We start from the raw sequence: 10,396 nt of genomic DNA on the forward strand, positions 1-10,396 counted from the left end.
CTCTTGCTAAATCAGATTACAGGCGTCAGACAAGAGATTTAAAATAAATTGAATATCAAAAATTTAAATGCATCTTATGAAACTTCCAGCTCCTGCTTGAACACAGCTTTCAAAATAATGAAGGGATGTTAAATATGCATCTTGGGATATTTCTGCCAGCTATAACCTTTAACAACACTGTAGAACTGAGAAAGTGAACTCATGCATATTCTCTGTGCATGTCCCTGCTATCCTAAGTGCCACGAGTATTGCTGATTCATGTTCAGCCAAGTGCCCCTTTCTCCATGCCTGGGAAGCTGCCCAATGAGACCCATCAAAAGCTGTGTGCCTTCAAGCTTTCTGAAAGAGGAAACCCCCGAAACAATGATTACATCCAAGAGAATCCCAAAGGCTGCCCATCAGTCTTTGCGCTTACAGCATAAAAGCCTATTTCTGGGGTTTTACAGCTCATCATTTTATGCTTAATAAAAGTGGGGGAGGTATTTTGAAAAATATATTTAAAAAAAAATACACCTGGGAGCCAGTTTAGGGGAAGGCTTCACTATGTTTATTGTGATTAAATAGTAGAAAGGCAGATGAAAATACACAAAGAATGTTCGCTGTCACTTCAAGAAGTCTCACAACACTTTCGTGGCAACATGTCAACAACTCTCGTGCTGGAGAAGAAATGGGGAAAATCAGTCAAGAAAAGGCCTTTCTTGAGACGCAGCAGCTCTCATCGAGACCCCACAGAGCTCACTGCAGGGGCAGAAGACCAGCACGACACCATTCTAAACACTAGAAGAAAATCAAAGCTGGGCTGGCTGTCAGATCAGAAAGTCAGAAGAAGAAATTTCAGCACAAAAATGAGGTTTTGCTTGTAACCAATGGAAGACACAGGAACATCCAGAGGAACACGCATCCTGCCCATTGGTGGCCCCTACTAAGCATCGATTCCTTCCCCTTTGGCCATAAGAAAAGCCAGAGAGAGCATTTCATCCACAAATTATCTGTGCTGAAGGAAGAAAAATGTGGTGAGCTGACTCACACTCCTATGCTTCAGCCTGTGCTGCAATATTTGACAGCACTGCCCAACATTTTCATCTGAAGACTATCACCAAGCAGAATTAATAATGTCCCTCCAGCTCTGGGGAGTTCTTTTATCAATAATTCACACAGAGATGTGCCATTTAACGGAGGTGTTTCTAATACATTCCACCACAATTATTCTCAGCATGAAATAAGAAAGGACAGAATTTAGAATTAAGTAATGTTGACAATGGTTGCATCCAGTGAGATAGTGAATGAGGACTGATGAGTAAATTCATTATAAAACCTGGCTGCTTGGTTACAGGTCTTAACCAACATCTTAAATGTGCTAAAAGCAAAGTGAGAATGACACAGCCAAAACCAAGATGGCTCAGTGTCATCAGTGTGTTGGAGGAGAGTGACCCGAGGGCACCAGAGGGATGGTGGAAACCAAACACAGTTCAACAAAGAGCAAGATAGAGATCAAAGGGAGGGAACATTAAGTATTTTCTCTGGTATCAGAACAATGACGCTGCCACTGGTGCATAAATCTACTCCTAAGTCCCAGGCTTGCAAAGGCTGTTGACCCATAGGAAAGAGACGAGAAAACCACCGCAAAAAATAACTAGAAGTTGGAAAATCTTTACATTAGAAGTTCAGAATGGTCAGTGTTTCTCTTGTTGATGCAGTCTTCAAAGGATCACATTGGTCTGAGACAGTGGGGACCACCTGGAGGAGGAAGAACAGGCCAAGTTGGCCCTCTGTGCAGGCAGATACCCAAACTTGCTGGGGCACCGTGCCGAAAGCACATGGTGCAATCACTTTGCTTCCATCTCAGCGTAATTCCCAAAGGTGTTTTGAACAAGGGAATGACAGCCTTGCAATCAGGGAAGAAAGAAAAACAGCTGGACTAAAAGCCAAACCTTCTCAAGAGTGAGTGAGCGGTACTACAGATGTACCTGAGATATACTCCTAAGCTTCAGATCACCATCTGAAAAGGAACAATTTCAAAGAAAGAAAAATGCAATTCATTTTTCTTCCTTGAAAGATCTTCATTTCTTACTCTAATGCTTTGATCTGGATGCCTACCTGTGCAGCCTGCTGTAGGGAGCCTGCTTTGCAGGGTGGTTGGACTTGATGGTCTCTAGAGATCCCTTCCAACCCCGACCATTCTGTCATTCTGTGATCTTCATGGTAGAGAGGATCCTGGCTGCAGGAAGATCGTGGTCCCTGCATTCAAGTTCCTGAAAATCCTAACAGTAAATACACAGTCTGAGTCAGATCCTTGGGATATAAACAGGGACACTTAGACGCTGCAACCTAATGCCCAGTCCATAGCTGGGTAAAAGATGCCATAGCAGTCCAAGAAAAGAGTCTTTGTAATTAGCCATTAAGCCCAACGACTGCTGTTCACTAAAGCCTGTGAAAGGCTATTTCTAATAATATTGACATTATTCTGCCCGCATCTCAGCCTGCATGTTTTCTATTAAGATTATTTATGCGTATCTTAAAGAAAGGCCTCACAGCCCCTATTTGCCATTCCATGACGGCTGCATTAACTTTATCTAATGGGACATTTTAGCTATTAAACATGGAACAATTCCAGTTTAAGCATACTTCAGAAAGTTAGACGTTAATTACAGCAACAATCTTAGGAGAATTAGAGACAACTAATTAATGGGGCTGCCTCATTGTTTGTCAGAAGTGATTTCTTCTGATAGGAAATGGAGCCTAAGACCAGCTTTGCAAATGCAAAATAATCACGGATCAGAAAACACATCCTTCCAGAAAATTTGGCAATAATTTCTGCTGGGAATAAAAGCTACTCAGAAAGGCGCCTCCGAGCTGTGCTGCGTTCTGATCCCTGTATCTAATCCCACTTCTCACTCCTCATTAAACTTGTCCACTTTCCCACACAAAGCAGGGCTTTTTGTTGGTTGGTTGTTAGCTATGGTTGTGTAGTTGGTTGTTGTGATGTTATATATTGGACCCCAGACTGCTTTATCTTGCAATTCTGGTCTTTAATTTTGGAATTCAGAGGGTTTTTGTGGGAAACACACACACACAAATTTGGGAGAAAGAAAGCAAAAAGAAGAAAGGCACTGAAAGAAATGTATCCTAAAAACAATGAGATGGTCTGAGCGATGCTCCTACATCTACACTTCTGACCTCAGAGCCATAAGGGAGGTGCAGGGCTCAAGAAGAAATAGCAACAGCAAGCAGATTCTTCCCTTCTGCTCAGATCCAGCAGAGCCTTTTCCCCACATTGCCATAAATATCCCTTCCACTCCTCCCTCACCCTCCGATTTATCAACTCCCAGTCCTATGTGACAGTGAGTATGACGCATAGCCCAGATCCAGAGCCCATATATCAGTAAGCATCAAGCCAAAGAATTCAGGAAGGGCTTTCTGGAGTAATTTGAGAGTTAGAACTCTTTTAGCACATGACAAAAAAAAACAAACTCCATTTGTTGTTTTCATCTGATGCCTCCTGAAGACAGAGGAGAGCCACTGGACTGCCATTACAATTGAGACTGCTGCCTGGCACAGACAGACAGACAGCTGTGTTACAGATCTGAGCAGCCATAGAGCACCGGGTTGCACAGAGATTATTCTAATCCTTTCATTAGCTTAAATCCTGCTTTTCTCCAGCATAGCTGATACTGTTACCAGGAGAAAGGAGTCAGTGGTGCAGGAGCACTCTCATCCCTTTCTGCCAAGAAGATGGAGCTGGGAATAATCCCCTTTGTCGAATGTGGATGAATGGCTCATGATTGGCACCATTGGCCTTTCTGTTAATCACACCAGAGTGGATGGAGATGCTCCGTGCACACACAGCAGCTTTGGAAAGGAGAAGCAAAAGTCTCAGAAGACATTTCTTAATTAGGAAGGTTTCATTTCTACAGATTAACATTTTTATTATACCCATTAATCATCCCTTCCCGTGTCCTACCAGCACACAGATATGCAGGAACATGGAGCATCATCCCTCCATTGCAGGGTGACAATCATCTCCTGGAGTCTTCCAGGAGCTGCAAGCTCCCACCTGAGCTGAGAGGTCTCCCTGTCACCTATGTTCTGCTGTCCTGAGACCAGCCCATGGCCCAGTGGAGTAACAGGCACTGAAACCCAGGGAAGCACAGAGTGGGCACAGTGAAAACAAAGATAACTGTCTGGCATTCAGCCATAGGTAATATGGGATGAGGATTACTCCATATGTTGATAGTCCCGACAACATAAACAAGGGTTGAAATGCCCTTGTTGGCTCAGACAGATTCTGAGGTATAAGAATATGCTAAAAATTACTCCTGGCCTACAAGGGTCTACAACCCTTGTACCCAGACCCAAAGGTTCATCTCTGTTACAGTGAGTCAGGATCACCTCATGCCCTTGGTGCTTCTCCTGACCCAGATGGCTGCTCCTTGGCAGTGACCCTATATCCAGCATCCAGCATGAGCACAAAGCATTCAAATACAAGCAAATCATTGCCCTACTGTATTTTCCTTGCTAAATTGGATCTGTCCTGTCAGAAAAGCAATATGGTGCCTTTTGCACAGCCAGCAACATGAAAGAAAACCTATCAGCCTCTCACATTCTTACACAGTGCCCTGCTTTCTGATCCAAAGAACGGAGAGGATCCACAGTGTGCTGCAGCTCACCATCCCCAAAAGCCACACTTGGTCAAAGGAAGAGAGCACCTGGGCATGCAGTAGAGAGGCATTCTGAGAAGCTGAAGCAGAGCAGGGGGACCTGGAAGCACAGAGCTAAAGACAGCCATGAGTCAGGATTTGTTAGAGTGATGTTTCCTCTGGGCATGGAAGGAGGAGATTATGGCAGGATTTACAGTCATGTGCAGTACGGAATCTGCCATCCATCACACTGATGTCTCTAAGAGGGTTCCCATAATTAGAGATCTCATTTTGGAGCTTCATGCCCATCCAATTTCTGACAGAACATTTATATGACCCTCCCGCTCCTCAACTCCAACTGAACACATGATTTTTCTTCATCTATGACTACCAGAAAGACGTGCTCACTGGAAGCTGATGGCCAGCAGCCAGAAGTCATGGCAGTACAAGATGCTTCTCATAGCTCCGTGAGTTAAGAGGTTTGTGAATACCTAAGGCCCATTCAGGAGGATGCATGATACTCACTTCCCTCAGTGTGTCCCCTGTTCTGCAGAACTGAATTGGATTCAGCCTAGAGACTTCCTAGAAGCAGTCCACCTCATGGCCCTAGCAATAACTAACGAATATCCACTGCACATCCACACCCTACTGCCATGGATGTGCATCAAAGCCATACATCTAAGCCACCAATGCTGCCAGCAGCTTTTCTCCCATCCCACCCATGGGGCAATGAGCAGCTGCAACCCCTCTAAGCAAGTGTTCTTGGTTGCATCTCTTTTGCCCCAGAGATATTACATGATATCAATCTGCATTGCACAAGGTTTCCGTCTAATAATGTATCTAATTTTATGATTGAATTGTTTTGTGTCTTTTAGGACCTCAGTGGAGTTCAGAAAGTAGCCAAAGACCTCAAACAAGCCACATGGAAAGGCAAATGCTCATAGAAAAAAATCATGCTGACTGTGTGCTGTGGTCACATAAGGGTGTTCAGCTGCCACAGTGACTTCCTTTCTCTGTGCCACAAAGCCAGATGCAAAAGGCACCACAGCTGAACCAATGGCATAACTTAAAAGCAAATGCATTTCTGATCCATCCCACTGTGGATGGCCATCTGCAGCCTAGAAAGAAGCCCACAGTTTTCCCTGAGACCCAGGTGCCTCATTATTAGGTATTTTTTCCCCTCAGAAGAGCCAAGTTCCCACTCCCAATTGCTCTGTCTTTCATGAATAGGCACAAAGAAAGAGCAGCTTGGAGGGAATGAGCCCTCGCTGGCCTTGGGCATCCCCACAGCAGGGAGGTCTTTTCCAGAGCTTATCGATTTGCTGGAGGTTACTGTCAGAGATATCAAACCCTGCTCAGCACAGGGAGCTATTCTGCTAGATGCATGGGGCTGTGGAATGAGATGCCTGGTTACCTTATAGGCTTCCAAAGACAGATGACTACTAAACATTAACCCCATTTCCCCACTAAGCAGAGAAGTGAGAACACCAGGTCCTCTGTAACTCAGGCAATGATGACTTTGGGAGACTAACTATTCTGCAGAATGAAGTCCCATCACAGAGCTCAGGGCCGGCATGAGTGCTGCCAGGAGATAATCAAATTGTACTCAAGCAGATGCAATAACAGTGAAGATAAATGGGTGGGAGTTAGGAGGGAAGCAGCAAAAATGAATAGGGACTGCAAGACCCAATAGATTAAACAAGATAAAAAGCAATAAATATGTACATTTCTAGCAAACCATGATTAATGGGAAACAGAGGATGTTGAAAGGAGTGGTTTATCAGAACCAGAAGGAAGAGCTGAGTGTAACAGAGCTTGTGAGAGAGTACAACAGCCCTGTGTTGTCTGGATGAGAGATCAGGAGTTGGGTTTTACAATGGTTCCATCCAGGGGAGTGTAGGAAACTGCTTGGGGCATTCACAAAGTGTGGTCCCCTGAGCTCTAAGCTCATTCTCCTTGAGAAAACGTAGGGATGGGGAGGGGCACTGCTGGCTTCACTAAGATGCTGTGGCCAAGTTGCAGTGCTTGGATGGAGTTGCAGTAGAGACCAACAGTGCTGCTGCAGACACAGGGTGAGGCTGTTCACACCCTGTGATGGTACCAACAGCCTGTGACATGAGCCCTACCTCTTATTCCTGGGAGCATAGCGAGCCTTTCTCTGTGCCACTTTAATCTATTTGCAACACTCTACAGCCTTGCAATAATCCCATCTAGGCTGTGCTCTTAATTAAATCAATTTTGCTAAGTAATTGAATTAAAAGAGCCATTTATAGCGAGGCTGGATGTTTCAGGTCTTTGTGCAGCCTTTTGAGAGAGCAAAGCTTCAGCGCCTTCAGGCAGGACCTGACTGTGACAGGGATATACCTGAAGCTCCATGGGGCAGGAAGGCTCTTGTTGTGCCCTCTGTACCATGCTCCAGCACAGCAGACTCCTGGGTGCTGCTATGGTGGCACCGATCTGGAGCAAGAGAACCTATCTCTGGTGTGATAACTGCCACAAGGATGATGCTTTGGGAAGGAGTTAGTGTAGGAACTGTCATTTCCTCACTATAAGATTAGCATTTGGAGGGGCAATTTTCAATTTGCCTACAGGTAGCATTTAAAACCTCTTCATTGGGTCTCTCCTCATTCTCCAGGCTGCTCTCCTACTTCACTCAGGCAACAAAGTACAGGCATAACAAAAAAGGTAGAAATAACCTCATTTAGTTTATACAGTAAGTCTTTGCATGTATGGACTTTTCACACCAGAGGCACCATGGCACATTAGGGCCAAGGGAGAAACCAAACCCCCATCTTGTGGTTCCCTGAGTTTCTCCACAGACCAATTGGGTTTTGATAGACCGAATGGGCTTTGATGGGGAGACTCCGCAGGAATACAGGGTGTTTTTCCCACACAAAACAGAGACTGAAGTGAGCCAGCATGCTTGAGAATTGAAAAATCTCCCTGACAGCCCATCTCCAGCAAGAGATGGAGAGATTAGCGCTGGCTTTATCCTTTGGGATCATCCCTGTTTGTGTTTCTTTCATTTACTCATTGTTACAGATAGGTGTTCTGAACATCTACATAAATAAGTGATCCAATTGCATAAATTCTCCATCAGATTTAATTCTCACATATTAAAGAATTACCTTGTAATACCATTTGCGCTTGCATCTCATTAAACAGATCTGCAGAAGACTTTTCTCTCAGTTTTACATTTAAGATGTGTGTTAGCAACACAAAGCAATGAATTAAGCACTAATGAGAAATAAAACCCTGTGGAAACCAAGTGCCCAAATCACTGTTTGGTACACATGTTTGGGGTGGACCTTTGTCTGTGCTCTCCTCCATGGCAAAGGCACAACTCCATAGTCTCCATCTGTTCTTTGCCTGTCCTGCACTGATCACAGACATGTCCATACCCTCCATCATCTGATGGATTCTCACTGTCTCACAGATTAGGAAAACACTTCCACAATATTATATCGAAAGCAGAGAATTGCCTCAATCTAAGGATTCATTAAGCAATGTGTTCACGATGCTGGTCCACGTGGCAGAGGCTCATGGCTGCACAAATACAACTGGAAGGCATCTGTTCTTTTTTTTAAGGCTGGTTGGCGATTGTTTGCATTAGAATAAAGCCATGCTTCTGTAGGGATCACAGTGGATCCTAAGCTGGTAGGGACACATGATGACCCACAAGCCCAACTGCTGGCTCCACACAACACCACCCAGATCCTATGTTATGCCCAATGTTCTGAGGAGCTGTGCCAGTGCTCAACCACCCCCTGATGCAGAACCTTTTCCTAACATCCAAGCTAAGGAGTAGAATTAGGTGCAATTCAATTCACGGGTGTTATCATAATATATAATGGTATATTGGATATATTGATAATGGATATTCAGTCTCCTTTTGCTCGCCATGTTGGTTTCACAGCTTTAGACACAGCACTGCAATGTTTGCTAAGCACAGGTTGCGTTTCCCACCAAACCACCTGGGATCTTCCCCACAGCTCCCTCTTGTTAATCGTTTGGGTTTCCTATTGCAGGCCTAGGTCACTGGTAAATCTCCAGGTAAAGCAAGAATTCACATCTTCAGCAGCACAATTAGCTGGCTTTACACCCAGAGAGACCTCTGGGCACTCATTAAATCTCTGTTTGCTTTTTACTGAAGGTATTTTACAAGTCTCCAAGTTCCTGCGTTCACTGCCATGGCTTAAAGAGTTTTCTTGAACCATATGCAGAAATCCATCAATGTCTCAGATTTGCTTCTGAGTTTGTTTTGTACTGAGACCAGGAGCAGCCAGCCTCACTGCTATGCCTGCTATGTCATAAAACTACAGGTATATAATTTTTATGGCCTTACTGAAAAAAAATATATGGATTCCTGTTATTTTCTGCATTCTGAATTTACCAGTGGAACAATGGCATTCCATTTGGGTCCGAATGAGAGCCCTTGTACTAGCATAAAAACCGAGCTTAATAAGAATAATTTTGTTTGTTATTTGGGCCCTAGAAGATTTATGACACCCTTAACTATTCACACGGCTGCTTTTAAGTGGTCAGGTGTTTGGGATGCTGTGATAAGTAAATGCATTGTTGTCAGACAGCCACCATAATTGGGTTTAGAAACAAAGACTTCTGGCTGCTGGAATATTTACCAGCAAGTAGTGACATTTCCAACAGATCAGGCAAAGCTGCTGACTCGAAAAAGCTTATTTTTGTGACTATCAGCAACATGACCTCCCTGGTTTGAAAGGAAAAATAAGTGATTGTTCTGCTTCGAGCTGACAAGGAGGTTTCACATTCTTTCTCATACTCACAGCATAGCTCTAATTCAACTTGGTAACAGAAACTGCACTTAGAGGGCTGTATTTCTGCACTCCCCATGCATTCAAACTCAGGTCAGGAGAGTTTGGGTTTAGAGAATGTATTGTTATGATTAGCTGCTGAATGCAGAATTACGGTGGCCCAGGCAGCATCAGAATTCCCACTTCTCCTTGTTATGAGAAAGGAGATATCTGATCCATTATCACATTTTCAAGCAGCATACTTCTTGTGTACGAACACATGCAGTTCCTGGGTATGAATAATCAGTCCTTACCTACTTTGCCGAAAGCCATTAATGCCTTCAATGCTGAAAAAGTCATATTTGTACTCACCTTCCTGACAGTGTGTCCAGAGATTTTCAGAGCCTGAAATGGGAGATAAGCTAATTAAACGATCATGAGCCTGTCTAGCAATTGGACAGACCAATACAGTGGGAAAGGCATTACAACAAAGGTGTGATGACAAAAGGACTGACACAATAGAGAGGTGCTATAAAGGAAGGGAAGAAGATTGCTCACCTGTATCAGAAGATTCCAGGTTCACAGGGGAAAGCTTCACCAAGGAGGGATCTCCAGAAAGAGATCCTTCCCCAGTGGCAGTCAGCCCTTAAATGAGGTCTAAGAGGTGCAGCCAGGCTCCACCCCTTCCTATCACACAGCTGAACTGCCTTCACCTGTGCTCCCAGGGCTGATGGGGTCCTTTCCCCAGGTGCTCCATCAGTGCTTCAGGACATTCAACAGTTCGCATACATGTTTTGCTGTTGCCATTTCAAGAGTGCATTTCTGAGCTGCCATGTAACATCATAATTTCAGGACATGAGACCCCTGGTATTTTGCCTTTCTCTTGCTGATCCTCCATCCTGTACTGCTATCAAAGTTGTAGCAAGCGCTACAGAAATGGTGGTGAAGTTGCATCTGACTTTATACCTCCAGCTCTTTGGGAGTCTAAAA

At 44.3% G+C, this 10,396-nt stretch overlaps 1 long non-coding RNA gene across 1 annotated transcript; it reads right to left on the reverse strand.

The window, feature by feature from the left end:
- Positions 1 to 2,110: 2,110 nt before the first annotated feature.
- LOC107321205 lies at positions 2,111 to 10,008 on the reverse strand. The gene is made up of 3 exons (XR_004309074.1): positions 9,965 to 10,008; positions 9,779 to 9,811; positions 2,111 to 2,261 (listed from the first exon to the last, which is right to left on the reverse strand). It is a non-coding gene; the product is annotated as an uncharacterized LOC107321205 (long non-coding RNA).
- Positions 10,009 to 10,396: the final 388 nt, after the last annotated feature.

The sequence above is a fragment of the Coturnix japonica genome, chromosome 15, assembly GCF_001577835.2.
Source record: "Coturnix japonica isolate 7356 chromosome 15, Coturnix japonica 2.1, whole genome shotgun sequence".
In the NCBI taxonomy this organism is placed as follows: domain Eukaryota; kingdom Metazoa; phylum Chordata; class Aves; order Galliformes; family Phasianidae; genus Coturnix; species Coturnix japonica.